This window comes from Lutjanus erythropterus, chromosome 5, assembly GCF_056507025.1.
Source record: "Lutjanus erythropterus isolate fLutEry1 chromosome 5, fLutEry1.hap2, whole genome shotgun sequence".
Lineage (NCBI taxonomy): Eukaryota > Metazoa > Chordata > Actinopteri > Lutjaniformes > Lutjanidae > Lutjanus > Lutjanus erythropterus.
The window spans coordinates 18,380,599-18,395,236 of NC_139321.1; the positions used below are offsets into that span (position 1 = coordinate 18,380,599).

At 40.5% G+C, this 14,638-nt stretch overlaps 2 protein-coding genes across 5 annotated transcripts in view; one reads left to right on the forward strand and one right to left on the reverse strand.

Annotated features, from left to right (window-relative positions):
* Positions 1 to 14,638, reverse strand: part of macrod1 (mono-ADP ribosylhydrolase 1) — a 173,817-nt gene that overhangs the window by 111,091 nt on the left and 48,088 nt on the right. The gene's annotated exons all lie outside the window — the stretch shown is intronic.
* flrt1b (fibronectin leucine rich transmembrane protein 1b) overlaps positions 1 to 14,638 on the forward strand; it is a 46,725-nt gene that overhangs the window by 24,923 nt on the left and 7,164 nt on the right. For all 3 annotated transcript variants that reach the window (XM_084718995.1, XM_084718994.1, XM_084718993.1), the window contains exon 2: positions 11,892 to 12,999. The gene's annotated coding sequence lies outside the window, so the exon portion shown is untranslated. The remainder of the gene's footprint in view (positions 1 to 11,891; positions 13,000 to 14,638) is intronic.

Sequence of the window (14,638 nt, forward strand, 5' to 3'; positions counted from 1 at the left end):
AAGTGCCTGAACTCTCACCAGTAATTAGACCCATCCCCAGAACAAGTAGCGAGGCTCTCATGAAGAACAACTGCAACAAACCGTAACATTACTGCACTTTCTCCCCCGTTCATCATGCTGTTGTGTTTTTAATTGCAAGACACGGTGCCAATAGGTAGCCTTGGAAGATGAGGGATTTTAACTGATCAACATTCCTGGAGGATTTTAACTAACAAGATTTTGTTTCTTTTTTGCATAATTTATTTATCTAAATAGGTTTTCTGTTTGCCACTCACGCAATTCTTTGTCATTCAGGCTCTGAAACTCTAAGTAATGTTAAGGTATTCTAAGCTAAATAGAAATACTGATTTAATTTATACTGTGATAAATAGAAAGCAATGATGAGATAGAGGGAAAAAGAAGTAGAGAGAGATAATCTGGGAAAAACAAAGAAAGGAAAAGAAACACAGGCAAGGAAAGAAGACGGAAAGACAACTAGAAGAAGGGCCAGCAAATTGAGGGAGACATCAAAAAACGTGGCAGAAAAACACAATCTAAATGGAAAAAGAAGAAGAGCAAACAGGAACAAAAAGGTGTTGAAGGTGGGATGAATGTTAGAAGAAAAAAAAAAAACAGGCTGAAAACCTTCTAAATAATCTACAGATGCTACTTAACACCTTCCAGCAGCCTGAAGCACTCGACCTACTGTATAAGCAAATTCAGAGATAATTGACCTCAACACTATTCTGAGTGAGAGCAGAGAGATGGAGGGAAGCAGCAGAGAGAGACAGAAGCAGATATTGTACCATGGTGTGAACTGCCATAGAGAGTAAGTGGGAGGTAGTGTTGTCACAGTGCATAATGGTGTTGCTATCATTATCACTGGCTAGAAGAACAAAGAACAGAGAGCTGGTGTGTGTGTGTGTGTGTGTGTGTGTGTGTGTGTGTCAGCGTGAAGTGGAGAAAGTCAGTGCAAGTTCACGGGTCAAAAGAGCAACAAAAGTGTGTGTGTGAGTTTGTAAGAGAAGGCTGTGAGGGTGATGATTATTTCTCTAAGTGTGGAAAAGAATCTGGAGATATTTGCATGTGTGCGTGTGTGTCCATGTGTGTATGAGGTGTCCGTTTTAGAGGGACAGCTGCCTATCGAGCCTGGTAGCACACAAACCGCCCAGGCACAGATCAGCCTTGTAAAGATGATAATACCAAAATGTTATTGACTTTGTTTAACACGTTTGTCTTGACATTTATCAGCACTGTGATTTTTTTGTGAATTTTTTTTTTGTCTCTGCGTGTGTGCAACAACAAAAATGCTGTCATTTTCAGAGCACCGTCTCAAATTCCTGCAGTTGGACTTTAAGAGATTTCAGTGCTTAGCTTTAAATGGCAAAAAAAGAAAGAAAGGAACCACAAAGCGACGACATTTCACTGTGGATTATGCTTTACAACCTCAAAACACACAGTGACATCAAATGGATCAAATGGATCAAATATGGGATAAAAGTGATGCGAACATTAGTGCATCAATGCCACTTATAAGCTACTGTACCACTGTGTTAAAGGAGTGCACCTACATCTGTCTAAATATATTTGTTCCATTTCTGACTGACAGAGTCAGGGGCGGATTAAAGCCCAACTTACTAGAGGGCTGTTGTAAGGCTTGTCGTGCACATGCTTGTTTTTTTGTTTGATATTATATTCTGCTCCAAATCTGGATGATGCACTAAGCAGTTAGGCGGCATGAATGTTCACGTTTTGTCCAATCAGATTATCAGGGACAGCTACATTGCTTTGCAAACATGGACTTGCACTACTGTCCTTTGCAGAGGAGGGTGAGCTGGGAGCAGGAATACGTGAGAAATCATTGTAATGCCCATAGTTGAAATAATAATGTCGGCAATATTTTATATTTTTCTGATATTCATCTTTCAGATGCTTATGTCATGAGCATTTTCTTGGATTTGTTGATGCTTTCTATGCACTCTTGCACCTTATTTACATTCAAAGTGACTTAATCATTGCAAAAATGTAAGTAAACTTTAGTTTACTTTCCAAATTAATTATAAATTCTGATGTAAAAAACATTTGTATTTATTGAGTAGAAACAGTACTGCAATAATTTATTTATTTATTTATTGCAAAATTAGTTTAATGTTTTTATTTTAACATTAGTTCATTGGAAAATTACTTTTCTGTCACACACACACCATGCTACACTGTTCAGTCTCCGCTACAGCCGGTCTGTCTCACTTCTCTCTGTCTCTCCATCATTTGCAGAAATAATGTTTTTTTTTCTGATTCACTGCTTCTCCCTAACTCTCCTCCCTCTCTTCATTCATTCTCTAGCTCACTTGACCAGGCTACCGTTTTTTAGTCTAATTGACAAATAAAATAAAGTCATAACATATAAAGAAAGGAAATATTCTTACATGTTTGCCTCATTAAACAGACAAATATAACTGTACACCTCCTGACTTCAAGTTTCTCATTTTTAACAAACAAAGACTCGCTTCATTGCCTTGTTAATCATCAAAACACACACATTTAAACTTGACAAACACTCATAATGACTGTGTGAACTAGCTTCCGTTTGGCATAGTGACCCCATCAACTGAAGAACGGACAGACCTGTAAGCCAACACATTAGTATTTCCACATATTGGACGCCTCCATTGTGTCCACTTGAAGAAAAAATTACAATACTGCTGAAATCTTTAAGACGAGATAAAACAAACTTTATTGAGAAAATTCACTTTAGTGACAAAACACTCAAATAGATGAAGGTTATTATAGAGGAGGGAGAATTATTCAGGGGCAAGCACCATCTTACTGCTGTAAATACTTACTAGTGCACTACATGTGTATTAATACACATATGAAAATAGTCCCTAATAGTAAAAGGAATTATTATTTTCACAGTCGATTATTCAGTCGATTATTTTCTTGACTAACCGATTAATAGTTATTTGTTTTATAATGTTAGAAAATGGTGAAACATGTTGATCAGTGTTTCTCAAAGCCCAAGATGGCGTCCTCAAATGTCTTGTGTCACTCACAACCCGGAAATATTCAGTTTATTGTCAGAGAGGAGTAAAGAAAATATTAACATTTAAGAAGGTGAAATCAGAGAATTTTGACTTTTGTCTTTTAAAAACTCAAACCGATTAATCGATTATCAAAATAGTTGACAATTAATGTAATAATCGATTAACGGATTAATTGTTGCAGCTCTAGTCCCCATCAAATGCACTGTTTACTCCTGTTTGAGTGACATTTGCTAAAAACTACAGTGCCAAGCTCTTTTAGGAAACGACTGAGCCTTTTTGAAAAATGAAACTATATTTCAGCTCAGTTTCTGCTCAAGACTTGCTTTCAAATATATTGGCATTTGTTGACAGTGAGAAAAACAGAAGAACACCAGGCTTGTGCTTTTAATCATTCGCCCACTGCAGCTAATTGATGAGGAGTCCGAGTAGAAATTAGCGTCAAAAATAAAGCCAACCCCCGGTGTGTGTTACAGCAGAGTGCCTCTCTTCAGATCTCTGCTGCTTATCCCTGCTCTGTCGCTTCCCTCATCTCTCTCCGTCTCTGCCCCTCCCTCTCACGCTAAATGGAAGCTGTGTGTTGCTGTGTTAGAAAGCCAGTCACATCCCTCTCACTCTTCTTTTTAGCCCCTCTTAAGAGCCTCTCCCTCTCCCTGTTTTTCATTTCCCACCTCTACCTTTCTCGCTGTCTATCCTTGACACTCTCTCTCTGTCTTTTCCTCTCGCGCTCTGCTCTCTCCAGCCTTCGCTCTGTCCACGCCGACACCCTCGACTGAGTCCGCCGGAGTCACGGCCTTCAGAGCCTGACAAGAATTCAGTGCCTGTGCAAAGTGTGTGTGTGTGCGGAAGTGTGTGTGTGTGTGTTTCCAAGCATAGATGAAATATGAGCTGTTAAATATGAATGCTGGGTTATGTTCCGATGCCATGTAGTCACGTCGCTCATGCATGGAGGAGTAGTAAAAAACGTGCACGCTCATATATATACTCACACACACACGTGGCGTGGGGTTCAGTGTGTATGACAAGTAACTGCAGAGCTTCTGTGGTATTATTCTGCATCACATTTGCTATCCATTTGTCTGTGATACTTGCCACACACAAACACACACACACACAAAGAGGCAGGCCCTGGATTCAGGCTTCACTGACTTTAAACCTTGCTCAGGCTGACAGTAATTTCTGCCTCCAAATTACATTCCAATGGCTTCATAAATCTGCTGCCTCCTCCTCCGCCTCTTTCTCTTTTCCCCCCGTCTTCCTGCCTCGGCTTCTCTATCTTCCCCTCTTCCTCTCTCCCCTTTTTACTCCAGCAGCCTCACTTCATTTTTCCTGTATAAACCTCCACCCTCCTCCTTCCCTCTCCGCCTCTATTTCACCATCTCTCTTTCTCCCTTCCCTTCCCTTGCCCACCACCCCCATCCCTATCACTTGTTTTCTCGTTGCCCCACACTCCTTCTCTCTGGCGATGGCTCAGTAAATGAGAAACAGGGAGGCAGAGATGGGGAGGTTACGTGTGCGGGGTAGTTAAACAGTCACACACACACATAAATCCATACAGATACATACACACACACACACTCACAGATGTGAAAAGTGTAAATACACACCAACATGAGCACAGTCAAACATCATAAACAGCACATTACTCTTTGATTGAAAGACAAGCATTTGTGCTGCCATATATTTGCCGTGCCTCTAAATTGACTTGCGCGGGCGTACGTGCGCGTGCACACACACACATTAGCGTGTGCACACATGGCCGTTTTAATGAGAGTGTTCATTTTACAGATAGTGCCTCTAGGTGAAATAATTGCCAATGTTGGGCCCTGTTGGCTGGTCCAAGTGTTCTCAGGCCAGTTGTCTTTATGGGCCATGGCAGGCCACGAACACACCCCTCGTCTCCCTCGCTGCCGCTTTAACTGCTGCTCTGCTGTAGCCGACACACACGCCGCGATGAAGACATGGGCATAATATGCATAAGCACACAATGTAGACACCCAACTTACGCATTAATACCAAGCGCACACATAGACACACACTGAGGCAGAGGCCAGTGGAGAACAATAGGGCCGTCTGACAATGGGGCTCAGAGGAATTCTCTCCTCCATATTAATATTCAGCAGAGTGGATGTAGAGAGAGTGTGTGTCAGCAGGGACGCATGCTCATCAACCTCGCTAACACTGGGGTTAGGCAGCCACATGATTACAAAGTACTCAGACTTTGGTCCCCAGCCCCATAACTATTAATCCCTAGCTCCTACTCCCTCACTTCCTATCTCCTAGTTCCCTACAGCGCACAGAGCAAGCACACTGCCAAGTATCACAGCTGTCACTTTTCTTTGCTTTCCATTTTCTGAATTATCCCGATCAGCCCGATGGAGCAAAGGGTGGATAGAAATGGAGATTTCATATTGTCAATTTCCTGCTGCCACTACAGACTTTCAGATTTGTGCAAGTGCAGCTAGAAGGTCATCTGGAGGAGAAATTGCAAAAACAAAACATTTCATTTTTCCTGGTAATTTTTGATGAAAACCGTAAAAAAGACCCAAGTATGCATTCATCGTCTGTTTTCTTCTTTGACTAGCAGCTTCAAAGTCCATCTCAGTCTCATTCCCATCATTTCCATCTGTATTACCTCATGTCAAAGCAAAAACGTATGCAAGTGAGACACACATTTAGTACCACTCTCCTCTGTATATCCTAACCTCCATCTGTAAATTCAGCAAGGTGACCACTAACAACACACATATAAATGATCTGGCCATATTTCTGCACATATGTTGCCTCCATCTGGAAATCTGTAAGAACATGAATCGCTTACTGCACATATTTACACATCTGTACACGCTACTCTAACAGATGTGGTGCATAAAAAGTGTCCAACACAAAGCCAGTATTATTTGTTGCACTGGAGCCTTCAGTAGCCCTGAGCTCAGATGTAAATGTATTATTTTAATATGTTTATATTTGTAGACAGATACTTGTATTTGCCAGACTGATATATTACTGGGTTGATGTTATAGGCCTATCACAGCTCATCAGTCTACATGAGTATCAGTGTATGCTGTCTGATATTCACAGACCAAAAACTTTTCTTGTTTTTTTACAGAACATAACGCAGTAGGGTTGGACAATATGCAGCGTTAGAAACTTGTCCACAGGTGGAGATCTGGCAGTACAGCTTCCTCTGTGGGAGCTATTCTCATGTGATCTTGCAAGTCCAGCTGCCTCACAAGGTAGACGTGACGTGAGAGTGACAGTTGTTGGCGGTAATGCAAGTCTAAGCTGGTTTACCAACTGCCTCAGAACAACAGAGTGGGAAGAAAACATAGAGGAGGCAGGAGGCTGCTATTTATCTGCACCTGTTAAACTTAAAACCTAGAACACTTGAAATTATTGTTCTCATTTGGAACATTAAAGCTTCCATTTTGAAAGAATATTAGTTTTACTGTTTTGAGTGTTGTCTCATGTGAGGCAGTTGTTTTTGTTTATATGGAATTTCCAAATTAAGAAAATAATCAAATGTGATAGACAACAGTGCAATGTGGTCATTTAACATTTTCCTAATTGAATTTACAGAACAATTCTTATGTATCTTATGTATGTTTGATCCTTTTTTAATTAATTCAATTGTTGCATATTGTTATATTTGCCTATATAGTTATTTTTACTCCTTAATATCGGCATCAGCAGCAAAAATTCAGTATTGATCAGGCTCTGCTTCTGTATTTCAATGTATTTGCTCTCAGTTTGTTCAGTTGCGTTATCATGAGCCTTTTGTGTCAGCTCTCCCATGAAGCAAAGGGAAAAACATCTTAATATCTGATCATTATTGCACAAAGAAAAGAGGAAAACAAAACAGCGAGAGCATTTGGGCTGCACAGAAGCCACAGTGAAAGTCACATACTGTAGCGTGCCTGTAGGCTACACAGTTGTCATTGACTGGCTCACAAGAGCAGAGTGATTTCTGTCCCCCTGAGGAACGAGACGTTCTCTCTGCTCTCTGTTATGCAGAAAAAAAACAAGTACAACAGAAAAGACGCACAGTGAAGGGTCAGTTTGAAATGTTTTTGACCTCAACATTATATGGGTCAACTGGAAACTGCTTTCTTTATTACTGTTTTTAGTCCTCACTAGAGGTGTGACAGTTATGAGAACGTAATATAATAATAACTAATATGCAGGAACTGTTTTACAGTTTTAATTATTACAAGGAAACCACTGAAATACTTTAAGAAGTATTTGCATTCCCCTACTGTTTTACATCACTGTACATCATATGCCAATGCTTCTATATTCAATTTGTCTTCCTAATATTACCTGAGCAGTTATTTTATATTACACAGTTACTGTGAATTTCCCTGGCGTGGGATCAATAAAGTTTATCTAATATTATCTTTGACATTGTTTTTACTCTGTAGGGACCTGTGTGTAGAGCATACTGTATGGATACACCACAATAGTAAAAGAAATTTACAAAATGAGGAGCTTCTGATCGGTGTATCGATCCTACAGGGAAGGGAAAAAATGTTACTGGTACATCTCTATTCAAACATGTGATTCTGGAAAAATACCAGACAAACTGGCAGGTGTAGCTACATAACCAGATTTTATTTTCTGAGAAAAGACACTCCATAATGTCTATTCTAGTGTTCATTTTCATAATCTTATTTTAGAAATGGTCCATTAGTTTCCTTAAGCCCAAGTTGACTCATTTAAATTGCTTGTTTTGTCTGACCAGCAGCCCAAAGCGAAGATATTCAAACTGCTAAAGATTAAGAAAGGCAACAAATATTAATCAAATCAATAATAATCCGCTGCAATGTTCTGTCACTCCACTAATCAATTTATCACCTTAACCTTACAGCTCTTGAGTGTTTTTATCTTTTTAATTTTGTCTAAATACATAATTTTCGTGAAGAACAGTGAGTCACTGACTTTAAATATCTTTAATTTCATAGGCTAGTATTAGAGACCAAACACAACTTCTTATCAAAGAATTTGACCTCAAAGTGACACAGATAAAGAGTTTTTCTATAATGTCTGAATTTGAATATGAAAGAGGCTGCTGCAAAGGCACTTGACAATGTCATTTTTTATATATTTCTAATGAGCGTACCTTTAAAAAAAACTGCACTTATTAACATCAAAGGTATGAACATTATATGAAAGAGGAAATAAAGTCAAAGAGAGCTCAAAGCTCTTTGTGATCCACTGAATGACAGGCTTCCCCATGTCAAGGTATATCCATTCACTGATAAAAGGTTTTGTATAATCTCCTTCTGAGAGGCTAACTGATGTTTTCTGATGTATGAAAAATGTAAGCTATTAATAAGAGACATCATTGCTTTGAACAGTGGTACAGTTGCCTAAAAAGTGTGCTGAAATAAAGTTATGACCAACGGTCATTAGAACTTTTGGCACCTTTCTCTAACCTTCCTCAAGCATCGTTTTCAGATACTCCCCTCTCCTAAATGACGAGTGTCTCGCCTTTCCATCCCAACTCCCCTCCCTGACACATGCTTCCTAATGCTCCCCATTTCCTCCGTCTCCCCATCACACTCCCCTTAGCTAGGCTCGCTGCTAAAAATCCATCACAAAAAAAGTTTTGAGGACAGCCTCGACATTATACAGATAGAGCTTCACGTATTGATGTCTAATGGGGAATGGCAGCGAGCTGTGGAAATGCTGCTGATGTTCAATATTCACATCTTGTCCGACGCAGGCAGACATTTCGCCTGCGGTAGGCAAAGATTAGTGCAGAGTGTGAGGGTAGTTTTGGACCAGACATTGCAACCAATTAAGGGGGACTTGTTTTAAAGTGACAGTTAGTGTTATTAAAGGTGACATCTGCTGTTAATACATGACTGATGACATCCAATTAAAACTCTTCATTTGAATTATGATTTGACTTCAAAGCCACTTTAAAGCTCTGCTCCCAAAATACTAACACGAGAGGATTTAATTATTTTGAAGTATTACGACATCAATCAGCGAACTACAAATGAATGGACTAAAAAGGGGAAAGACTGGAGCACCAAACATAAAGCTCAATATACATCCGGACTGTCCTTGAACACACCATTATCTCATTTCTCCTTAAATGCCAATCACAAAGTCGACCCGTTTTGCAAACAATGTCTGTTTAGCATTCTGTCCCATCTCGAGCTGTTTTCATTACGCGCGTTAGCCGCACTCTGCACATATAAATCAGTTTACTGTGCCACAAACTGGGTATCAGTCTGGAGCTGTTTTATAAAAAGGACAATTTATCTCACCACACGCTGCCCAACTCCATCCCACACCGACCACCTAACTACCCGACTAAAATGCACACTCACTTAAACACGTTCCTTTTTCATTTGTGGAACCACTTAAAATATCAAATCTAAAACAAAAACACACGCCATCACTCTGAGTTAAGGATGTATGGTGCACAATTTATGGACGTTTTTAAAAAGCACTGACATAAGCCTGTTGACCAACTTCTTCTCAGCTCCAGCTTGTGTCCTTTTAAAATGAAAATGAGGACGGCTTTATTTGTCTCTATTTGTGTTTAAGCAAACTGCATGATAATTTCCCAGTTGGCTGTGTAGTCTACTTACTCTGGGATGAAGTGAACAGGCGAATGTGAGCAGTAGAGCAGTTAATGGCCTTGATGAATCTGTCTCTGTACACTCAGTATGCCTGATGAAAACCTTATATTTCTAAAGCCAGTGTTCACTGGGGGGTTCGATTCTGCACACGAGATACAGGCACTTAGCGCGTGGTGGTTAATGAAAGCTCCCAAGCTTTGTGTGACGAAGGAAAAAAAAACAGATATAAAACATGGAGTTACCTTAATGGGAGGTTTTTGTCCGTTGGGAGCTTAGTGTTGCACATATGCAGCGTTGACCTTCAGAAAGTATTTTCATGAGGTACTTAATTTTAAAAGGTATAACGGTTCTGATGGGGGTAATTATTTAGCCAGTACCTTTTAGTATTCCATATTGTGCCAACATTTAAACCCAAAACCACATCTTGGAGTCACTTAAAGAAAGCCGGTCTTGAAATAATGAAGGCAGGCAAGCATCTCATTTATGCAGCCCCTTAAAAGCACCTTAATTTTTATTTATTTTTAGACATGCAAGCTACTGTGCCAATATTTTAATATATTTGAAGTAAAGTATACAAGTCGAAGTTGGAAGGTAATCAGCTTGACAGATATGTGAGATTACTGAACTGTTTAGTAAATATTATGTTTCTTGCCACTGAACCTCTAAAATGAGTTCACTTAAAGGGATAGTTCTGATAATTTGATGTGGGGTTGAATGAGGTACTTATTGATAGTCAGTGTATGTGCTACAGTAGATGCAGTTTAGCACACCTCCACCTGGCAACTAAGCAGTTAGATCCTGTGGACAGGATCAGTAACAAACGGTATTTGGCCACTCATAAAAGATCATCCTAAAAACAATTTAGCATGTATGTAGTGTATGCTATATTGAGAATATTTTTTAGAACTTTACCTTGCAGTCAGTCAGTTTTTTTCTGATGGTAAACAGCTGTTATATAAGCCAAATATTTCTCTCCCCAAACCAACCAAACTGCAGCGGCAAAATCAGTCATTTAACCTCACAGAGCACAAGAGCCGTGGGTCTGCTGCTGCCTTGATCTCTTGATGTTATTGTGTGACTTCTATGTTTAAAAAGGATCATTTAGATTCACAAAAGTCACAGAATAACATAAACAAATCAAGGCTGCAGTAGACCGGCAACTCCCATGCACTGTGAGATAAAATTACTTATTTCATTTCTGGGGTTTGGTTGGTTTTTAGCTTGTGTACAACAGTTTCTCATCAGAAGAGGCTGTCTGAGGACAAGATAAAGTGGTGAAAATATTCTAAATACAGCATACCCTTAAACTGGTATTGATGTTTTTAGGTGAACTTTTTTAAGTGGCTAAAATACATTTTGTTGCTGATCCTGTCCACAGCAGTGCACTGCTCAGTGCCGGTGTCTCTCTGTCTCTCTAAACAGAGTAGATGGTAACTTGATCTACTGTAGCTAATACCCTGACTATCAGTAAGCATTTCATACAACTCTGCATTAAATAATTTGAACTATCCCTTTAACAGTAAAAGCTAAACTTGTAAAAGGACTCAAATTTGACAGGCTCTTGTTGTGCACTTTGGTTTGATTTTTGATGTGTTACAACTAGAGCTGGATGATGCAGCTGAAAAATTTACCCTGAAGAAATGTTTCATTTCAGTCGATATTGATAACCGATCCTATTTAATGAGCTATTTTTTTAATCAAAGATCAGGAGAAAAAGTTGGGTTTTACCACTTTATTTTGAATTTAAGCACCTACTCTGAATTTAAATACTTTATTTATTAAGGTACAAAGCTAATAGACTTAATAATAACAAAAAACTGCCATACTGGCCATCTGATCTGTCCTTTTTTTATTAACAATTTCCTCACCATCTGCACTCATTTTCTCACTCCATGCTGTTTCTGTTGTGTCACATATCGATGATGCAACTGAACATTACACCTGTTAAATGACTGGCTGTTTGCATGTCACTCGTAGCACGCTCCATTATCAGGGGATATGAGCCAAGGCGAATCCGTTATGTGCTTTCGTGGTGGTTTGCATTGAATGCATTTAAGTGAAACTATTGAACATTTTATTGAACAATTTTCTTATTGCTATTGATGAAGTGTCTACATATAACTGTGGTTTTATGGCCCAGGCAGTTACAAAGGGCTCACCACATGGAGTTTAAAAAGGATTTTCCAGTTTCTAAATGTCTTGCCTTGATAACATTATTCATTGCATGTTCAAATGAAAAATTCTAACTCTGTACTTTTCTGCTGTCTCCTCTCAGGGCGGTGTTCACTAACACTCAGCCAGCTGTCCTGCTGAAGCCAACACCAGTCAAGTCTTCCTTGAGGATACTAGACGGCGGTCCATCTCTGCTAACCTGTGGGAGAACTTTTCACACTGAGCCACGTGACCGGCCATTACACAGCGCTGCTTAGAGCAGACTACATACAGTACACACTGTCATCTTGCCTTGCTGCCTCTGAAGATAATCTGCGTGAACTGAGAGAGACGTGATCAAACATTTAACAGAGGAGAGCTGAGGCTGAAACTGAGAGGGAAGAAGAAAGAAGACGGAGTGGAGACTTTCTCTCTCTGAACCTGAACTCTTAGAGCCTGCATTCTGCTCCGGCCAACCTGTCCATCACAACTTCAAACGTACTCATTACCATCGCTCAGCTATGAAATTCATGTTGTAATAATTGTTATAATACAGCCAATAGTATAAGATCATAAAGCACTCTTTTCTGGATTTTTCTGAGCTGTGGAAATCTCACTTATTCTCTCCCTGCTGCTCCTTAATTAAAACCACTACCTGGTTATTAGAGGCGAGCGTAGCATGGCACAGTACTATTTTTGAATGACCCACTGCTTGCATGAGTGTCCAGGATTGCTTTTGACTTCGAAGAAGGACCCTTGAGCCCTCAACCATCTTCTGACTGTCTGCCCAACTGTAGCATTTGGGTGTGGAGCGCCGGTTTCAGAATTAGGCTTCTGGACGCTTGTTGAAGATGACTTGAGTTGGCAGGCCTAAAAGCCCCTTACCCCAGAGAGAAAGAGCTTGGCAGTGGGACACACACACGCCACACAAATGTGGGTGCCGAGGCGGCTTTGAGCCATGCTGGTGTTGCCACTCGTGGAGCCCTGGAGTACAGGCTATCATCATCCCTATCATCATTCACCCAAGCTGAGGAAGATTCAACAGCCCCGAGGAGCGAGGCTACACTTCTGAACGATTCAAAGAAGACTGGGAAAGTGCGCTAACACAGAGAGAGAGATCCACAGCTACATCCTCAATCACACAGATAGACACTCTAATACTCCTGTCCACAAATCCTTGATACAGGAAAAACAAAGCTTCGGCGGACGTGAAAGGCACAGAGACTGAGCAGGTTAGCAAGCCCTCTGCAATCACACCCTGGGTCGCTGAGACCTTTTTACACACATACACTTTCTTCCTGCATTCACCACAATGAAGAACACCACACTTACATCTTGCTTTCAGCTACATGATATGGGAAAAAAAACACACACAAACACACACTGCCACTGTGCTCCGACAAAGGCTTTTATTTCAGCAACATGATTGAAATGTTGGGGGAGAAAAAAACGGCACAAAGGGAAAGGAAGGCGAGAAAGCTGAGGCCTAGTGGGAGTGAGAAAAAGAAGTAGGGGGAAAAAAGAAGAGGTGGGGGGTCTGCTGCATCTAAATGAAAAAGAGAAACTAAGTCGCCATGGAGGAGAGAGAGAGAGGAGGTCTGGGCAGGAGGACCGAAGCAGAGCTGATTGATCCAATCTCAGTGTGTAGGAATCAACAGTCGACTGGAGAGGAAACGGTGAAAGAGGATTAGAAAGAGATAGACAAGGGAGGAGAGGAGGAGGATGACTGCACGGACACTTCTGTAAACAAACCTGAGAGTGGATATAATGAAAGATTATGGAGGGGAGGAGGTGGCGGGCCGATGGGAGAGGTAGACGGCGTGAAAGATAAGAGATGCAAAGGGAGGAGAGAGCACCGTGAGAGGGAGTGACAGTTGGAGAGAGTGAGCGAAGACTGAAAATCTGAGCATCATTAAGAGGACGCGTCGATAGGAAGCCTTGGCATGTAGGCAAAAACACATACGGGTTCGTGCCAGGAGGATGTTTATGAAAGGGATGCGGGGATAGCGTGGCGCCGGAGCATATGCTAGTTGATATTCATAGAGCATTTCCAACATGGTCTCAGCTCCTACCTTGACACTCCCTCTTGTGTGCATGTGTTCCTCTCCGTTACTTTTTCTGTCCCTCAAATGCTGGCAATGATTGGAAAATGTTTTTATTTATTTATTTTTAACTGACCTTTCCTCAAACAGTCCTTGACAGAGATTAGTGGATGACCAGGGGAGAAACAGAGTGAAACTAAGTTGGATAATATGAATATACCTTTATTTCACTCAAGTTCAATTTGAATCATTTTTCATCAGTTGGCTTCCCAGTTGTTGAGGTGAACCTTTTTTTTTTTTTTTTTTTTCACTTTTGAAGGGGGGCATGCCTGAAAAAGTTTGGGAACCATTGGCTTAGATGTTCAAATTCAACACAGCTAGAATCCATCTCCATGGATAAATGTTCATCTTCATTTGAAGCTTTGTTGTCATATGTTCCAGAGTGTATACTTCATGTCTGTCTTCGCGTCTCTCAGTTCACTGGGTGTGCATCAGCGAAAGCGCTTTCCTCAAATTTACAGTTATCATTTTGCAAGGAATCAGCAGAAAAAAACGTAGTATAGGATAGAGTCGCCTTAATTGTAATGTGTTAACTTGATTTGACAGACTTTATTGTTCCCAAGGTGTAATTAATTTCCACAGCACTGTACACACTGGTCAACAAACAACATTGGTCAACACAACCAAACAACACACAGTAACAACACATGCAGACCACAGAATACACTCAACAAGGCCTCTTATTTACAGCAGTTTACTATGGCAGCTGGGATCAGGCTTTTCCCCAGCCTTTCTGCATCTCAACGTTCAGACAGTTACAGTTGTAACA